This window comes from Anomaloglossus baeobatrachus, chromosome 5 (genome assembly GCF_048569485.1).
Source record: "Anomaloglossus baeobatrachus isolate aAnoBae1 chromosome 5, aAnoBae1.hap1, whole genome shotgun sequence".
Taxonomy (NCBI): domain Eukaryota; kingdom Metazoa; phylum Chordata; class Amphibia; order Anura; family Aromobatidae; genus Anomaloglossus; species Anomaloglossus baeobatrachus.
In genome coordinates this window covers 293862291-293882992 of record NC_134357.1, presented here as the reverse complement: position 1 = coordinate 293882992, position 20702 = coordinate 293862291, and the positions used below count along the sequence as shown (strand labels likewise).

Sequence of the window (20702 nt, the reverse complement as noted above, 5' to 3'; positions counted from 1 at the left end):
TGTCCTGGGTAAGCAAGGTGGCACTAAACGTGGCTGGGACCTTGGTCTGAGAGTCCTCTTACACCTCAAAACAATGCACGATTCAGCGAGTTTACATACCCACAAGCCATACACTTATATAAAACGATAAACAGATGGGTTTTGGTCATTCTGATCACTTTCTTGTATTTTAGCAGATGCACGTTTATCTCAGGGAAAATAACACCAGCTAACGATAATTGTTAGACCATCATAAAAGATTAGATCAGCGGCCAGCGTAAATTCTCACTGACTGCAATAGCTACATGAAAAAACTGGAGAATGATTGGAAAGATTTGCTCAATGTAACCATCTAATATATAAAGCTGAGTGTATGAGTGTGTGTGTATGTCCGCTAAAGGAATCCGCATCATCACATTTACAATCAGAAAATTTTGCACAAACACCTCATGTGACCCAGGGAACGTAGTAGACTATGTTTTGATGGGAAAATTTAACTTTACAGTTAGTCTCCAAAAAACCTGCCTCCATTAAAGTGAATGGAGCCTGTAAATACAGGTTATTAGTAGCAGCTGTGAGTGGTTGCTATAGGAACAAAATAAATTGTTATTAGAAGAAGCTTCTGTGTGAGGTAATAAGATGTCGGTGGGGAGACAGAGGGAAGGAGACAGAGACGGAGGGAAGGAGACAGAGGGAAAGAGACAGACAGTTACTATCCCGGGCAACGCCAGGTACTACAGCTAGTTTTGTTTTTTTTATAAAAGGCAGTCTTATCTTGCAGTTCATTTATGCCAAGAAATCAGTTTAAATAGAAAGTGCCGGCCACACCAAAAATACAGTCAGTGTCTAACCCGTGCAATAATTGCCGTGCCGAATGCATTGCATAACAAACATTAATGACACCTGATGGACTCTATTGACTTCAATGGAGTCTGTAAGATTTCTATAATGGCAGTGACAGAAATGGCACTGCTGCTCTATATTTTTAAGCATTTTTGAACAGATGGGAACATATTCTATGCACTCACATACGTCAGTGTATGCATGGCGTCTACACATGCCAATATGTTAACGAGTCTGTGCTCATATGAGGACTGTTCACACAGCGCAGCTTTTCGGGACTGAATCCAAATAAGAGATCCACTTAAGAGAGAATCAAACAAGAAGCCATCAGCCATTACTTTATTAATAATCCTGAAAATAAATATTTACACACAATAATCCGTCTTTCTGTACACGTTCTATAACAGCCAAGCGCAGTCATCTTTTCCAGGACTGCCCCTATGCAAGTAACTATAGGGGGTACTGTTCAGTTCCCGCAGTGAAAGAGTGAAACACTCTTCTATTCCTGGCACAAGATAACAATGGCTCTCTTACCTTGGTGTTTATCTGGGCACCAGGAGGGCACCTCTCTGCTTACAGCGCCGCCTGCCTTCTCTCTCCTGTGTCTGTCACTTCACTTTTCATGACATTATTCATGGAGTCACCTCCCCCTCTTGAGACTTTCCTTTTCACCAGTGAATTGCCTTCCCTATGGATGACCTTACAAACAACCGCCTGCCTGTCTCAGGCCATCTTCCATTCACTTTCTTTGTGTATCTTGTAGTACATGTGAATGCCCCGCTGAGTGCCCTGTCCCAGCTGTCACTTAATCATTTTCTCACGCAGTATATCCAATATGACTTGCCTCTCCTCTCTTTCTAGCTCAAACCGTCTCTCCCTCTCCTTGCGCTCAGCCTCCTGCCTCTCCCTATCCAGCGCAGCCCGCTCCCTCTGCAGCTGTAGCTCCTCACGTCGGAGCGCCAGCTCCTCTTCCCGCAGTCGCTGCTCAGCCTCTGCCCTCCTCTCCAAGTGCTGCAGGATGCGGGCATATGCGCTGCAGCATCCCTCACATTCCTGCTTCCTGACCAGTCTCTCTCCAACGTTGTTCTCTTCTTGTTTGGACTCCAGAACTGGAAGACAATTAAGAGTTCGGTTAATACAAATGTAAGAACAGGTAAGGCTGAATATTTCTTATAGATCTGAATACTAAAGGGCAAGAAATACAAGTCTCCAGTTACAATCTTTTTAAAAGGGCTTTCTGGGACATTGACAATAATTGCCTATTCCTAAACGGGTTTTCCCAAGAACAAAGTTAGTTTTAATTAACAATTGATTAATAATAATAAGATCCACAATTGGGAGTGTTTAAAAAAAAAAAAAAAAAAAAGTTACTGTCAGGCCTGTGGAGTCGGAATAAAATGGACCGACTCCGAAAATATATAATAAATTAGGTATAGTGATTCAATGCAGAATGTGATGAATATTTTTTCATAAGAATTTGGGAAAGTTATGAAATGTCCGATAAATGTCTGTTCTATTCCTGATCAAAGGAGCTAGGCTTTTAGTTGAGATAAATCTGTGCTGCACTTCAGCTACATGATATAAGCAATGAAGCTCCTCCTCTACAGATAAGAGTAGAAACAAAGACACAAAGAATGCCTGCAATCATCTGAGAACTGCTAGAGACTCTAAAGCTGGTGTCACACTAAGCGACAGCGACAACGACGTCGCTGTTACGTCACCATTTTCGGTGACGTAACAGCGACCTTGTAAGTCGCTGTTATGATCGCTGCTTAGCTGTCAAACACAGCAGAAGCAGCGATCATAACGTCGCTGTGCTACATGTGCAGAGAGCAGGGAGCCGCGCTTAGCGCTGGCTCCTTGCTCTCCTACAGTACACATCGGGTTAATTAACCCGATGTGTGCTGCAGCTACATGTCACAGTGCAGAGAGCAAGGAGCCGCGCGCACTGCTTAGCGCTGGCTCCTTGCTCTCCTTGCTACAGTATACATCGGGTTAATTACCCGATGCGTACTGCAGCCACATGTCACAGTGCAGGAGCCGGCACTGGCAGCAAGAGCGGAGGCTGGTAACCAGCGTAAACATCGGGTAACTAGGGAAAGGTCTTCCCTTGGTTACCCGATGTTTACGCTGGTTACAGCTTACCGCAGCTGCCAGTGCCGGCTCCTGATCGCTTCATTTCGTCGCTCTCTCGCTGTCACACACAGCAATGTGTGTGTCACAGCGGGAGAGTGACGACCAAAAAATGAAGCTGGACATCCAGCAACGACCGGCGACCTCACAGCAGGGGCCAGGTCGTTGCTGGATGTCACACACAGCGACAGCGACGGGACGTCGCTGCAACGTCACAGAAAATGGTGACGTAGCAGCGACGTCGTTGTCGTCGTCGTTATGTGTGACACCAGCTTAAAGGCCCCTTTAGGGGTACTTCACACATAGCGATCTGGCCCCTGCTGTGAGATCGCTGCTCGTTACACACAGCCCTAGTTCGTTTTTTTATTGTTGCTCTCCCGCTGATAAGCACACATCACCGTGTGTGACAGCGAGAGAGCAACAATCCTGAATGTGCAGGGAGCAGGAGCCGGCGTCTGACAGCCTGCGGTAAGCTGTAACTAAGGTAAACATCGGGTAACCAAGGTGGTTACCCGATATTTACCTTCGTTACCAGCCTCCGCAGCTCTCACGCTGCCAGTGCCGGCTCCTGCTCCCTGCACACGCTAAGTTAAGCAGTGTGAGCTGGTAACTAAGGTAAACATCGGGTAACCATACCCGATGTTTACCTTAGTTACCTGTGTCCGCAGCTTCCAGACGCTGGCTCCGTGCAAGCGCAGCGTCGCTTGCACGTCGCTGCTGGCTGGGGGCTGGTCACTGGTCGCTGGTGAGATCTGCCTGTTTGACAGCTCCCCAGCGATCATGTAGCGATGCAGCAGCGATCCTGACCAGGTCAGATCGCTGGTCGGATCGCTGCTGCATCGCTAAAGTGTGAAGGTACCCTTACACACAGACTTTCAGCGATCCCACCAGCGATCCCAACCTGGCCGGGATCGCTACAAAGTCTCTGGTGACTCTCTGGTGAGCTGTCAAGCAGGCAAACCTGGCCAACGACGCAACAGCGATCCGGACCTGCAGAACGACCTAGCTAGTCAAACATTGGAAACGAGTGATGTGTCACAATATCTGTCAATCACTATTCTCTGTCAGTCGGTCTCTATTCTCTCTGTCGGTCCGTCACTATCTCTGTCCCTCTCTCACAGTCTGTCGGTCATTTTCCCCTCCTCTCTCATACTCACCGATCCCTGGTGCGGCGCTGCACGGCATTCACACTGCTGCGGCGGCTTTTACTATTTTGAAAAAGCCGGCTGCTCATTAAACAATTTCATATTCCCTACTTTCCCTGCCCACAGGCGCCTATGATTGGTTGCAGTGAGACACGCCCCCACGCTGAGTGACAGGTGTCTCACTGCACCCAATCACAGCAGCCGGTGGGCGTGTCTATACTGTGCAGTGAAATAAATAATTAAATAATTTAAAAAACCGGCGTGCGGTCCCCCCAATTTTAATACCAGCCAAATAAAGCCATACGGCTGAAGGCTGGTATTCTCAGGATGGGGAGCTCCACGTTATGGGGAGCCCCCCAGCCTAACAATATCAGTCAGCAGCCGCCCAGAATTGCCGCATACATTATATGCGACAGTTCTGGGACTGTACCTGGCTCTTCCCGATTTGCCCTGGTGCGTTGGCAAATCGGGGTAATAAGGAGTTATTGGCAGCCCATAGCTGCCAATAAGTCCTAGATTAATCATGTCAGGCGTCTCCCCGAGATACCTTCCATGATTAATCTGTAAATTACAGTAAATAAACACACACACCCGAAAAAATCCTTTATTAGAAATAAAAACCACAAATTCCCTCATTACCAATTTAATAAGCCGCAAAAAGCCCTCCATGTCCGGCGTAATCCACGGACCTCCAGATCTGCTGCATGCAGGTGACAGGAGCAGCAGAATACACCGCCGCTCCTGTCAGCTCCACGCAGCTAATGAAGACAGCCGCGCGATCGGCTGAGCTGTCACTGAGGTTACCCGCTGTCACTGGATCTAGCGGTGGATCCAGCGGTGGCCGCGGGCAACCTCAGTGACAGCTCAGCTAATCGCGCTACTCACCTCAGTTGCTGCGTGGAGCTGACCGGAGCGGCGGTGAGTAGCGCGATCAGCTGAGCTGTCACTGAGGTTACCCGCGGCCACCGCTGGATCCACCGCTAGATCCAGTGACAGCGGGTAACCTCAGTGACAGCTCAGCCGATCGCGCGGCTGTCTTCATTAGCTGCGTGGAGGTGACAGGAGCGGCGGTGTCTTCTGCTGCTCCTGTTACCTGCATGCAGCTGAGATGGAAGCGACGCTGGAAGTCTGTGGATTACGCCGGACATGGAGGGCTTTTTTGGGCTGATTAAATTGGTGATGAGGGAATGAAATTGGTGATGAGGGAATGTGTTTGTGTTTTTTATTTCTAATAAAGGATTTTTTCGGGTGTGTGTTTATTTACTGTAATTTACAGATTAATCATGGAAGGTTTCTCGGGAGACGCCTGACATGATTAATCTAGGACTTATTGGCAGCTATGGGCTGCCAATTACTCCTTATTACCCCGATTTGCCAACGCACCAGGGCAAATCGGGAAGAGCCGGGTACAGTCCCAGAACTGTCGCATATAATGTATGCGGCTATTCTGGGCGGCTGCTGACTGATATTGTTAGGCTGGGGGGCTCCCCATAACGTGGCGCTCCCCATCCTGAGAATACCAGCCTTCAGCCGTATGGCTTTAAATGGCTGGTATTAAAATTGGGGGGGACCGCACGCCGGTTTTTTAAATTATTTAATTATTTATTTCACTGCACAGTATAGACCCGCCCACCGGCTGCTGTGATTGGGTGCAGTGAGACACCTGTCACTCAGCGTGGGGGCGTGTCTCACTGCAACCAATCATAGGCGCCTGTGGGCGGGGAAAGTAGGGAATACGAAATTGTTTAATGAGCAGCCGGCTTTTTCAAAATAGTAAAAGCCGCCGCAGCAGTGTGAATGCCGTGCAGCGCCGCGCCGGGGATCGGGGATCGGTGAGTATGAGAGAGGAGGGGAAAATGACCGACAGACTATGAGAGAGGGACAGAGATAGTGACGGACCGACAGAGAGAGAATAGGGACTGAGAGGGAGAGACCGACTGACGGAGAATAGTGATTGACAGATATTGTGACACATCACTCGTTTCCAGTGTTTTAAGTCCCCTTTACACACTGAAACTTTCTAGCGATCATGCTGCACAGCGGGAAACAAAGGACCAAAGAATGGTCCTGAACGATTTGTAGCGATCAGCAACTTCACAGCAGGGGCCAGGTCGCTGATGTGTTTCACACACTGCAATGTCGCTGGGGAGAGGGCTATTACGTCACAAAACCGGTGACGTTACAGCGATGTCGTTTGCGATGTTGCAGTGTGTAAAGCCACCTTAAGGCTGGGTTCACACATAGCGACAACGACGTCGCTGTTACGTCACCATTTTCTGTGACGTAGCAGCGACCTTGTATGTCGCTGTTATGATCGCTGCTTAGCTGTCAAACACAGCGACGCAGCAGCGATCATAACGTCGCTACATGTGCAGAGAGCAGGGAGCCGCGCACACTGCTTAGCGCTGGCTCCCTGCACTCCTAGCTACAGTACACATCGGGTTAACTAACCCGATGTGTACTGCAGCTACATGTGCACAGAGCAGGAGCCGGCACTGGCAGCGAGAGCGGCGGAGGCTGGTAACTAAGGTAAATATCGGGTAATCACCTTGGTTACCTGATTTTTACCCTGGTTACAGCTTACCGCAGCTGCCAGATGCCGGCTCCTGCTCCCCGCTTGCTTCATTTCGTCGCTCTCTCGCTGTCACACACAGCGATCTGTGCGTTACAGCGGGAGAGCAACAATAAAAAAATGAACCAGGGCTGTGTGTAACGAGCAGCGATCTCACAGCAGGGGCCAGATCGCTGCTCAGTGTCACACACAGCGAGATCGCTAATGAGGTCACTGCTGCGTCACAAAAACCGTGAGGTAGCAGCGATTTCGGTAGCGATCTCGCTGTGTGTGAAGCACCCCTAAGGTTTTTGTGACGCAGCAGTGACCTCATTAGCGATCTCGCTGTGTGTGACACTGAGCAGCGATCTGGCCCCTGCTGTGAAATCGCTGCTCGTTACACACAGCCCTGGTTCATTTTTTTATTGTTGCTCTCCCGCTGTGACGCACAGATCTCTGTGTGTGACAGCGAGAGAGCGACGAAATGAAGCGAGCAGGGAGCAGGAGCCGGCATCTGGCAGCCAGACCAGAGTATATTTAATCTTTTTGCTCATCTCTAGAGAAAAGAAAAAAGGAGGAGGCCAACCTGAGCTGGCAGCAATCCTCTCTTCTGGCTCCGCAGCAGTTGGCTGCTGAGATGCATTTATGTATACATTTTAAAGTGCCCATTTAGCTAAGGCTATTTTCACACATCCGGTTTTTGCCGTGCGGCACAATACGGCGCGTTGCAGAAAAAACGCAACCGGGTTTTTTTGCCGCCGGTTGTGTTTTTCCCGCATAGACTTGCCTTAGCGTAGTATTGTGCCGCATGGCCTTGCGTTCGGTCCGGTTTTTGCCAGATGCGGCATATTTAGCCCATGCGGCGGCCGGATGGAACGTTGCCTGGCATGTTTTTTTGTGCGGCACAAAAACCGCATCGCGCCGGATCCAGCGCGATTTACAATGCAAGCCTATGGACGCCGGATGCGGCGTCCTGCGGCGAAGACCGCATCCGGCCGCCGGATGTGTTTTTTGCACTGCGCATGCTCAGTATCCAGCCGCATCCGGCAAAAAACGGACGGGCCGCATAGAAAAACGTATGCAACGGATCCGTTTTTTTCGCCGCATCCGTTGCATAGGTTTTTGAGCCGGATTGAGCCGCACTGCAAAAAACGGATGTGTGAAAGCAGCCTTATATAGCTGAATGCACATTGAGCACACAGCCATCACTCCACACTCATAAGCAGGAGTATACAAGGGATCTCAGTAGGGAGAAGGGAGTAAGCTGGTGTCAGATACCTCTAATTACAGTTCATCATTCCGGAGAAACCAAAAAGGATCAAACATTGAAAATCTAAATTTTTGATAGTTCTGTCTCCAACATCATTTGTCAGGCGAGAGGGGATCAGCCAGTACCTCCTAAATTGGTGGGTCCAGCCTACTTGTCTCCAATGCGTAAGGGGGTCTTCAATCTTACATAATTAAACCCTTGTCTTTCATTTAGTAACAAGGACTATGGATAGACTAGGTTTGCTAGGTGTTGACTAAGAGCACTTCGGGTTAGAAGATCCTCCTTGATGTTTTTCAGTATGTCACCATGTACATATAAGAAAAGAAGAGGAGTGAGTGACGTGCCTGTTCTCTATAAGCTGGCTATATAGATCAGAGGACCGTCGCTCCTGTGTTCTCTATGAGACAGCAGCCATCTGACATGTCTCCGGGACAATAATGCTATTGATTATCCGAAATAGGACACCTACCCCTACCATTAGTCAGCTGGCACCCCCCTAAACATGAGATCGTTGGCCAAACCCATTGATATTAGTTTGGCTACCCTAGCCTCATGTGTATGGGGACCATTACCGTGCACGGGCAGCCTGTGGGATACATTTGCTCTGGCACATTTGCTTGTGCAATGCGATTTAACTCAACCTTCATTTTTGTTTCATTATAATACAAGGCTAAATTTCTAAACCCGAAAAAAAAAAAGCATAGAAGTAGTGCATATAGTACCTAGTCTTATGAAAAGTAAGGGTACCTTCACACTTAGCGATGCAGCAGCGATCCGACCAGCGATCTGACCTGGTCAGGATCGCTGCTGCATCGCTACATGGTCGCTGGTGAGCTGTCAAACAGGCAGATCTCACCAGCGACCACTGAACAGCCCCCAGCCAGCAGCGACGTGCAAGCGACGCTGCGCTTGCACGGAGCCGCCGACTGGAAGCTGCGGAGACTGGTAACTAAGGTAAACATCGGGTATGGTTACCCGATGTTTACATTAGTTACCAGTGCTGTGTGCAGAGAGCAGGGAGCCGCGCACACTGAGCGCTGGCTCCTTGCTCTCCTAGCTGCTGTACACATCGGGTTAATTAACCCGATGTGTAATGCAGCTACATGTGCAGAGAGCAAGGAGCCGCGCACACTGCTTAGCGCTGGCTCCTTGCTCTCCTAGCTGCTATACACATCGGGTTAATTAACCCGATGTGTACAGCAACTACATGTGCAGAGAGCCGGAGCCGGCAGCACAGGCAGCGTGAGAGCGGCGGAGGCTGGTAACTAAGGTAAATATCGGGTAACCACCTTGGTTACCCGATGTTTATCTTGGTTACAACCTTACCTCAGCTGTCAGACGCCGGCTCCTGCTCCCTGCTCGCTTCATTTGTCGCTCTCTCGCTGTCACACACAGCGATGTGTGTGTCACAGCGGGAGAGCGGCTTTGAAGAAAACGAACCAGGGCTATGTGTAACGAGCAGCGATCTCGCAGCAGGGGCCAGATCGCTGCTCAGTGTCACACACAGCGAGATCGCTAATGAGGTCACTGCTGCGTCACAAAAAGCGTGACTCAGCAGCGATCTCGGCAGCGATCTCGCTGTGTGTGAAGCACCCCTAAGTCTAGAAAAACAACATTTACTTAAAGGGGGTTGTTCCAGAAACAAAGCTAATTTTAATCAATAGATCGTGGAATAATAATGATTTCCAAACTTTGAAGTGTTTAAGAAAAAATTGTTGCTGTAAGAGAATGTTATATACACCATTCAAAAAAGTTAGGGATATTTAGTTCTCAAGTGAAATTTCAGGATGATCCTAAAATGCCCTCTAACCTTCTCAAGTGAACGTAAAGGGTTCTTCCCATCTCCAAGATCCTATCCCAATATGTAGTAGGTGTAATAATAAGAATATTAGCAAATACCTGCAATTAGAAATATATATAGTATGTTCTGCTGATTAGCTATGTCACTGTGTTCAAGGCATTGCAGGACCTTACGTATCCATGGTTATGACCAAGCGTATAGTTACAGTTAGTGGTCATAACCATGGATACCTAAGGTCCTGTAATGCTGTGAACATGAGATAAGCGACGTAGTGAATCAGAAGATCTATACTGCATTTCTAATTGGAGGTATTTGTTAATATTATTATTAGGCACACTATATATTGGGATAGGGTCTTGGAGATGTGAATACCCCTTTAATGTGACCTTCCCTACACTTTTGAATGCACATGTCCAACTGTTCAATGTTTCAGTACTTTTTGCACAACTTGCTGTTCTCTGACAAGGAGCTTAATGGCAAAATTCACAACTGGTGTTTGATCAATAAATTTCAGGGTTCAATTAGAATTTATATATAAACAGTCCCCCTCATCATGCTGTTCACATTCTGACATCATGAGACCAAAACAACACCTAATAACTGATCAACAGTACCTCGCCACTGTGAGGCTTCAAGCAGGATGTTCTCAGACAGAAATGGTCACTGAGCTTAGTGTGTCACAGAGTGTCATCAGCATGTTGCAATAGAGATACATAGAGACTGGAAGAGCCACAGAAAGGTATAGAAGTGGATGGGTTTTTTTTTTGTTTTTTTTAATTTTTTTTAATTTTCCTAAACACTTTGGCCCTCAGTCATTCCTGTGCAGACAGTCTTTGCCAGAGTATTGGGTTGTACCAGTTTAGAACAGCTTCACATTTTGCGCAATGTGTAGTTGTGCAAACATTTTTGTGCCTTTTGCACTTTTACTACAATCCTAGCCAGCTCCTCCTTTTTGAAAAGTGTGCTGTATTTTGCAGGAGGACCTGGTCAAGGAAGGCCACCAAATTTCTAAGAATGTATGCAAGAAAAGTGTACATCAGTGCCTGACTGGTGTACATTTCTATAAGTGACGCAATCATATGCATTAAAGGGAACCTGTCAGGTCCAATATGCACCCAGATCCACGGGCAGTTCTGGGTGTATATTAGTAATCCCTGCCTAACCGTTCCTGTATACACTAGCATAAACAGATCTTTAGAAAAAGTATATCTACGGGTCGTTTATTATATGCTAATGAGCGCAGGGACTAATCCCAAGGGCGTTTTTTCACTTAGCTAGCTTAGCCCACTAACATGCTAATGAATATGCAGCGACGCCACACATACCTCACTCGTTGCTGCACAATGTTAGTAGGTCTACAAGGGGTGCTAACATGCTATGTGGGCCAGCTAGCTAAGGGAACAAACGCCCTCGGGACTAGTCCCCACACTCATTAGCATATATTATACGCTCTTTAGAAATACTTTTTCTAAAGATCTCTTTATCTATGCTCGTGTATACAGGGATGGATAGGCAGGGATTAGCAATATACACCCAGAACTGCTCGTGGTTCTAAGTGCATATTGCACCTGACAGGTTCCCTTTAAGAAGTCTTCTGACGAGCATGGCACATCTTATTCAAGCTCACTCTTCATTTATACTGGAATACAAAATGCCACGCTTGATAAATTGGGGCCTTTGAGTTTTTACAATAAATCACTTAGGTGATGTGTGGGTTGCAATGACCACAGCATCTGAGGGGTTAAAGGTGGTGTAACACAGCGACAACGACGTCGCTGCTACATCACCATTTTCTGTGACGTCCCGTCGCTGTCGCTGTGTGTGACATCCAGGAACGACCCGGCCCCTGCTGTGAGGTCGCCGCTTGTTGCTGAATGACCTGCTTCATTTTTTGCTCGTCGCTCTCCCGCTGTGACGCACACAATCGCTGTTTGTGACAGCGAAAGAGCGACGAACTGAAGCGAGCAGGGAGCAAGAGCCGGCGTCTGGCAGCTGCGGTAAGCTGTAACCAAGGTAAACATCGGGTAACCAAGAAGCCCTGTCCTTGGTTACCCGATATTAACATTAGTTAGTAGCCAGTGGCGGCTCCCTGCTCCATGCACTCCTAGCCAGAGTACACATCGGGTTAATTACCCGATGTGTACTCCAGCTACATGAGCAGGGAGCCAGCACTGGCAGCGTGAGTACACCGCTTAGCGTTGGCTCCCTGCACACGTAGCCGGAGTACCCTGGCTAGGAGAGCAGGGAGCCAGCGCTAAGCGTGTACGCTGGTAACCAAGGTAAATATCGGGTAATGGTTACCCAATATTTACCAAGTGCTGCATGGCTTCCATAGCGACGCGTGTCGTTATGATCGCTGCTGCTTCTGCTGTGTTTGACAGCTAAACAGCGATCATAACAGCGACTTACAAGGTCGCTGTTACCAGGGCTGTGGAGTCGGAGTCGGAGTCGTGGAGTCGGAGTCGGAGCTCATTTTGGTGGAGTCGGAGTCGGAGTCGGTATAAAATGCACCGACTCCGACTCCTAACATATATAATAAATTGGGGACAGGAGTGCAATGCAGAATGTGCTGAATATTTTACTAAATAATAACATTTAGTATAATGCTTATATTTAAGTGAAACATTTATTGTAGTACAATGTGAACATCAGACATTTAATTGTTTTTATGATACAATAATCAAGATATTTGGATAGAACATAACATATTTATTGGAATACAACTTTAGAACACAAAAAACTAATAAATTGTAAATATGTAATATATATATATATATATATGTATATATACACACAGTGTATATACACACACAAGATATATATGTAATCTACTGTATATTACATAGTGTATTACATATTTACAATTTATTACAGTTTTTTGTGTTCTAAAGTTGTATTCCAATAAATATATTTTATGTTCTATCCAAATATCTTGATTATTGTATCATAAAAATTATTAAATGTCTGATGTTCACATACACATATTCATGTATTACAATAAATTTTTCACCTAACTATAAGCAATATATGTAGGAGTCGGAGTCGGAGCCGGAGTCGGAGTCGGAGCCGGAGTCTGAGTCGGTGCAAGAGAATTTGAGGAGTCGGAGTCGGAGTCGAAGGTTTGGCTTACCGACTCCACAGCCCTGGCTGTTACGTCACTATTTTCTGTGACGCGACGTCGTTGTCGCTGTCGCTATGTGTGAATCCAGCTTTAGGGTGCTGTGGTTGCAATAAAACAGAATTGTGAAGCTTTTAAATGGTGATGAACTCAATGAAACTTGATTACTTGGCAAGCCGTAACAATTGTCAATCTCCTACTCAGCCTAATCACAGATTGGACTTCTTTGGCTGCTATGGTAAAAGCATTAGCATCACAATTGCGCTATTGAGAACAATGGAAAAGTAAACACACTACTTCTACAGGCTAAACTACTACTTAAATACAGCTCTGAGCAAATGACAGTGGTAATAGTGCTTAAAGAGAATCTGTCAGCAGGTTTTTCCTATTTAATCTGAGAACAGGATAATGTGCAGTGCCTTGCGAAAGTATTCGGGCCCCTTGATTTTTTTCAACCTTTTCCCACATTTTAGGCTTCAAATATAAACAATTTTAATGTTATGGTGAAGAATCAACAAGTGGACACAATTGTGAAGGTGAATGAAATTTATTGCTTATTTTAAACTTTTTTAAAAAATAAATAACTGAAAATTGGGGTGTGCAATATTATTCGTCCCGCTTCAGTTAATACTTTGTAGTGCCACCTTTTGCTGCGATTACAGCTGCAAGTTGCTTGGGGTATGTGTTTATCAGTTTTACACAGCGAGAGACTGAACTTGCCCATTCTTCCTTTGCAAACAGCTCGTGCTGAGTGAGGTTGGATGGAGAGCGTTTGTGAACAGCAGTTTTCAGCTCTTTCCACAGATTCTCGATTGGATTCAGGTCTGGACTTTGACTTGTCCATTCTAACACCTGGATACGTTTATTTGTGAACCATTCCATTGTAGATTTTGCTTTATGTTTGGGATCATTGTCTTGTTGGAAGACAAATCTCCGTCCCAGTCTCAGGTCTTTTGTAGACTCCAACAGGTTTTCTTCAAGAATGGTCCTGTATTTGGCTCCATCCATCTTCCCATCAATTTTAACCATCTTCCCTGTCCCTGCTGAAGAAAAGTAGGCCCAAACTATGATGCTGCCACCACCATGTTTGACAGTGGGGATGGTGTGTTCAGGGTGATTAGCTGTGTTGCTTTTACGCCAAACATATCGTTTGGCATAGTGCCCAAAAAGTTCGATTTTGGTTTCATCTGACCAGAGCACCTTCTTCTACATGTTTGGTGTGTCTCCAGGTGGCTTGTGGCAAACTTTAAATTTAATTTTTTATGGATATCTTTGAGAAATGGCTTTCTTCTTGCCACTCTTCCATAAAGGCCAGATTTGTGCAGTGTACGACTGATTGTTGTCCTATGGACAGACTCTCCCACCTCAGCTGTAGATCTTTGCAGTTCATCCAGAGTGATCATGGGCCTCTTGGTTTCATCTCTGATCAGTCTTCTCCTGGTTTGAGATGAAATTTTTGAGGGATGGCTGGGTCTTGGTAGATTTGCAGTAGTATGATACAACTTCCATTTCATTATGATCGCTTAGATAAGCTAGAAAAGAGAAGCGCTGATAGGGTTTTACCAGATTAAACACACGGTTAGCAAATGGTAAATGCACTCACCGATTGAAGTTGTGAGAGGTGACAACCACCACAGATAGCATGAGATAATGGCAGCCGCTGCGGCCCCACGTGTTTCAGACTTCAAAGTGGAGAGGGAGAAGGGGTTAAACCCGCGCAATCCGCCAGTAATCCAGAAGGAGATGTTGATAAATTAAACAATCTTTTATTCCATGGGTCTACGCGTTTCAAGGTCTAAGACCTCTTCTTCAGGACCAGTAAATCAACTGGTTGATTTACTGGTCCTGATGAAGAGGTCTTAGACCTTGAAACGCGTAGACCCATGGAATAAAAGATTGTTTAATTTATCAACATCTCCTTCTGGATTACTGGCGGATTGCGCGGGTTTAACCCCTTCTCCCTCTCCACTTTGAATTATGATCACTTACACAGTGCTCCTTGGGATGTTTAAAGTTTTGGAAATCTTTTTTTTTTAACCAAATCCGGCTTTAAACTTCTCCACAACAGTATCACGGCCCTGCCTGTTGTGTTCCTTGGTCTTCATAATGCTATTTGTGCTTTAAACAGAACACAGACTATCACAGAGCAGGTGCATCTATACGGAGACTAGATTACACACAGGTGGATTATATTTATCATCATCAGTCATTTAGGACAACATTGGATCATTCAGAGATCCTCAATGAACTTCTGGAGTGAGTTTGCTCCACTGAAAGTAAAGGGGATGAATAATATTGCACGCCCCACTTTTCAGTTTATTATTTTTTAAAATAGTTTAAACTAAGCAATACATTTTGTTCAACTTCACAATTGTGTCCCACTTGTTGTTTCTTCACCATAAAATTTTAATTTTTATCTTTATGTCTGAAGCCTGAAATGTGGGAAAAAGGTTGAAAAAAAAAAAATCAAGGGGCCGAATACTTTCGCAAGGCACTGTAGGTACAGAGTTGCTAATTCTAGCAATGTGTCACTTGCTCAGCAGCTTGCTGTGGTTTCAAAACAATCAGCGTTTTATCAGCAGAATATTATCGCTAGAGGACTAGGTGTTTTTCGTGCAAGCCAGAGCAGTTCATCTGCATAACCCCACCCCCACCACTGATTGGCAGCTTGCTGACAATGCACAATGTATACAAGAAGCTGCCAGTCAGTGCTGTGGGCGGGGTTATACATAGCTTATCATTCACAGCAATGCTATAACTATAGCAGGAAAAACAGGAATTCTATAAAAACTGCACCAAGCAATCCAGTGTGTGTGACACATCGCTGTAATCAGGCTCTTTACCCCTATATCTTGCAGCTCTCATATTATATAGAAAAAACCTGCTGACAGATTCCCTTTAAACAGCAGTGACTAGAGCTAGCTCCAATCACTGCTGTTGTAGGCTGCTGATGGCTGTAAGTAAATTATATGGCAGTGATAGGGTTAAGGATCCAGGTATCCTGCTGTTGGCATTTCATGTGGACAATGACTCACATCTCTGTTACTTGGAGCCATCATGTACCTGGTTACAGACCCATAAAAAGATAAGGCAGGTGTTCCTGTTTGGGAAGTTACCATAATTGCACTAATATTCCTAACTGAATATACCGTATTTTTCAGAGTACAAGATACACAACAGATTTAGAAAACAGGAAAGGGAAAAATCTTATGCTAATTAAAAAATCCTTTTGTGGTGATGTGTGGGGGAGCGACTGATCGGAGTGGCATCACACCTTCAGTCCTCCCTATATCTGCTATATACCATGACCCAGACCCCTAAAACATCATACATAGGTATTAATATTGTGCAGATGTGTGCATTAGATATGTGTAGTATGTGGGGACACATCAGGCGGTGAGGGATCAGAGATGAGGAGCCTGAATGAATATCTCATGTATAGACTGAGAAAACATTGCCTGGCAGTGAGAGAGTTTGGGCTTATTCAGACATTTTTGGCATACTGGTCACTATGACAGTCTGTCCAGCAATTTTTGAGGACCGAGAGGTCAGCACCAAAGACGGAGATGTCCAAATCAGGGCTCACAATTGTCAATACAAGTCAATGGATCCATGAATTTTTTAGAAGGAAAAACGTATGAAACTCTAATAATAAAAAGTAACAGTCAGTTTGGTGTGTACAAAAAAAAGAAGTCACTGAAGTGTGAATGAGAAATAAGGCCGCTTTACACACTGTGACATCGCTAGATGATGCTAGCGTGATAGCACCCGCCCCCATCGTACGGCCGATATGTGGTGATCGCTGCCGTAGCGAACATTATCGCAACGGCAGCGTCACACGCACATACCTGCTCTGCGACGTCGCTGTAACCGGCGATCCGCCTCCTTCCTAAGGGGGCAGTTAGTTCAGCGTCACAGCGACGTCACTAAGCGGCCGCCCAATCAAAGCGGAGGGGCGAAGATGAGTGGGACGTAACATCCCGCCCACCTCCTTCCTTCCTCATTGCAGGCAGCCGCAGGTAAGGTGAGGTTCCTCGTTCCTGCGGTGCCACACATAGCGATGTGTGCTGCCGCAGGAATGACGAACAATATCGTACCTGCAACAGCAACGATATTTGGGTAGAGGGGGGCATGTCACCGATTTTGAACATTTTTGCAACGATTCAAAATTGCTAATAGGTGTCACACGCAACGACATCGCTAAACCGGCCGGATGTGTGTCACAAATTCCGTGATCCCAACGACATCGCTTTAGCGATCTCGTAGCATGTAAAGCCACCTTTAGTCTCTTTTTGCCCCTTTTGTCATAGCATACCACAGCTCGGGTCAGTCATCTCCTCAGGACTCACCCCTAAAGTCCCCGTCACACGCAACGACGTATCTAATGATATATCTCCGGGGTCACGGATTCCGTGACGCACATCCGTCATAGCGACGTTGTTGCGTGCGACACCAACGAGCGACCGTTAACGATGGAAAATACTCACCAAAATGTCCATCGTTGACACGTTGTTCGTTTTCAAAAAAATCGTTGATTGTTGAGGACGCAGGTTGTTAGTCGTTCCCGAGGCAGCACACATCGCTACGTGTGACACCTCGGAAATGACGAACTACAGCTTACTTGCGGCCACCGGCAATGAGGAAGGAAGAAGGTGGGCGGGATGTTACGGCCGCTTATCTCCGCCCCCCCCCCCGCTTCTATTGGGTGGCTGCTTAGTGACGCCGCACGAACCGCCCCCTTAGAAAGGAGGCGGTTCGCCGGCAACAGCGACATCGCTAGGCAAGTATGTGTGACTGCTCTGAATGATATCGTGCGCCACAGGCAGCGATTTGCCTGTGACGCACAAACAACGGGGGCGGATACGCTCGCTAGCGATATCGCTGCGTGTGACAGGGCCTTAAGGTTTATACCTCGGCCTAAGTAGTCTGGGATGGCAGGTAATACAGCTCGCAGTCCTGACTAGCAGGTAGGCCGAAGATAGTACTAATGGGGGCCAAAAAAGGCAGGGTTTGAGCCACACACCTGTTACTGGCTTCAATACAGAGCCATACCCAGTGATCACAGGAGCCCATCTCTGGTCTGCCCACAATAGCACAGCAGGCATCGCTGTCAAGTGTCAGCCGAGGGTCATGCGACTGTGATCTGATCTTGCAATCGCATCACAGGTGTGGAAAAGAGGGAGCATTTTCTCCCTCTCCTCCCCGGCCTGTCTCTGTGTACATCGCACTGCGGTCACACGCTCCCATAGACGTGTATGGGTGTGTGTGAGCGGAGACTCGCTGCCAAATGCAGCATGATGCAATTAATTTCTCAGGTCAATATGGTATGAGAAATCAATTGCAGATGGACACTGCCCCACAGTTTTGCACTGGTGCGAGTGCAGTCTGATGTTTTATCGGATTGCACTCATCTGTGCAAAACGCAAGTGGAACCGAGGCCTTTCTTGCATTTTTTGAGGCTGTGTATTTTCATTGCGGCCAAAATGATGCTTTTTACAATACAAGTACAGTGGATGGGATTAATAGAAATCTGCTGCCCACTGTGCTTTTTTACGCTGCGTAAACTGACCTTCAGTGGATTTTTCCAAGCCGCAGCATATCACTTTTTCTTGCGGGAATGCTCAAGTTTTCTGTGTGGATTTTCCCCATAGACTTGCATTAGATGCAGAAAATTCCCAGGTAAAAGACATATGAGTTTTTTGTGCATTTACGCAGCGGATATGCACAAAAAATGCATGAAATTAGACCTGATGTCAATACCAGGAATTTTTTTTTAAGACATTAAAAAGGATGATACACTAAACATAGGCAAAAAAATGCAATGAAAAAACCGCAAGTAAACTAAGGTGCAGAGATGGTATAGAAATTCTGCAGCGTCAAAAACTCTAATTATCCGGATCGTGGGAATGTGCCTTTACTGTAAAGAATCCCATACCTTGCTGTTGTGGAAACTTTATACCCAGGACAGTGACTATATCAAGAGCAAATAAATAGGAGTCATAGCCTTTGATATAATTAGAAATAAATATTAAATCATCCCTCAGTTGTTGTTTTTTTTTTTTCTAAATACAATTTCGATAATCTTTCTGGGTTCTACAGTCCACCTACAATATACAGTGGAACCTTGGATTACGAGTATAATTGGTTTCGGGAGTGTGCTCTTAAACCAAGTTACTCTTATATCAAAGCAAATTTTCCCATAGGAAATAATTGAAACAAACAATTCGTTCCACAACCCAAAAATATTTACTGTATTTATACAAACTTATTACGGTAATACAATGTGTATTCATATAAATTACAGTACACTCATACAAAATACTGTACAGTAAAAGACAAAGCAAATTAAACTGCACTTTAGCTTACAATAGAATTGTTTGTGTACAGGAGATACAGTACAAGCAATGTACTGTACTGGTTATCAATAAGTACAGTACTGTATCCACAAATGCAAATTGATAGGTATGCTGTATAGTATATACAATGGTATACTGTATACAGTACATATGTACAGAAAGTTACCTCCAGAGCGGGTCAGAGCGTGGAGAAAGGACGGAACCGGAAGTATGCACTGAGTATTTGCTCTTATTGCAAAGCATTGCTCTTAAACCATGTAAGGCTGCTTTCACACTACGTTTTTTAGCATGCGTCATGAATTTTTTTTGCTGCAAAAGCGGATCCTGTTTTTGCAAAAAAAAAATGCATGCAAACGCATGTGTTATTTTGCAGGATCCTGTCACTAAGTTTATGGGCAGGCATTGAAGTCATCTGATCGGGAGTGAGGGGAACTGAACGTGAAAGACTGGGAGCCGACATCTGACAGCTGCGGAGGCTTGTAACCAAGGTAAACATCGGGTAACTTGCTTGGATACCCGATATTTACCTTGGTTACGAGCGTCTGCAGCTGCTAGGAGCAGGGCTCCCTGCACACGTTACCAACGTAAACATCGGGTAACTAAGACCGCGGTTACCAGATATTTACCTTGGTTACAAGCGTCCTCCGCTCTCAGGTGGAGGAGAGGGAGGGGGAGAGAGCCTGATGATGCGAGGCTGGTTTCTGGGCATGCTCAGTAGAGCAAGCAGGATCCTGTCTATCAGCATGCCAGCGTTCACATGTGTTTGCGTGCAGTAAAGTCAGGATCCAGCAATTTGCAGTATTTGGACGCAGCTCAAAAACGCTACAAGTAGCATTTTTGAAAAAAAGTTAAAAAAAAACTGCAAGTCGCTGGATCCTCACTATAACGCACGCAAACGCAGGTGAACGCATGTTGACGCGAGTCCATTGCAAAAGCATTGAAATGAAAACGCATTTGCACTGGATCCGTTTTTGCGTTAAAAAAACGTTCATGATGCATGTTAAAAAAAAAAAAAAAAACGTAGTGTGAAAGCCGCCTTACAAATCTGTAAAAAGCTTTGCTTGTCTTGCAAAACGCTCTCAGACCAAGTTACTCTTAAACCAAGGTTCCACTGTATACTACTTTAGTCGCCTGCCTATAAACCGGCTCAAATAATGAAGTCAAGCAAGTGCCAACATAACATGTCAGGCCAGTGATTGGCAGCAGTGGTCACGTGGATGCCAAAGTTTTTGGTGTTTTGTGACTTTTTTTATTGTTGTTTAAACCTTATTTATCTTTGTATCAGCACCTTTGTATGTGTTCGTCTGTTGTCTTTTTTTACGTTTGTCACTGTGGGCGCAGTGTAAGGTTTCTAGAGGTTTTGGCCAGATTCATAATTTGACTTTTCAAAAAGGTGCAAATGTACACTTGTCCCTCCTGGAGGGATTTTATCTTTGCATGAAATTTTGGCACAAATTTTGCAACATTCTAGAGAAATATATTTTTAAATTTTGCACAAAATTAAAA

General features: G+C 45.7%; 1 protein-coding gene across 3 annotated transcripts in view; it reads left to right on the top strand.

Annotated features, from left to right (window-relative positions):
* The first annotated feature begins 1814 nt into the window (after positions 1-1814).
* SPHK1 (sphingosine kinase 1) overlaps positions 1815-20702 on the top strand; it is a 113095-nt gene continuing 94207 nt past the window's right edge. For 2 of the 3 annotated variants that reach the window (XM_075349576.1, XM_075349574.1), the window contains exon 1: positions 1815-1975. The gene's annotated coding sequence lies outside the window, so the exon portion shown is untranslated. The remainder of the gene's footprint in view (positions 1976-20702) is intronic. The other variant, XM_075349577.1, reaches the window with a different exon arrangement.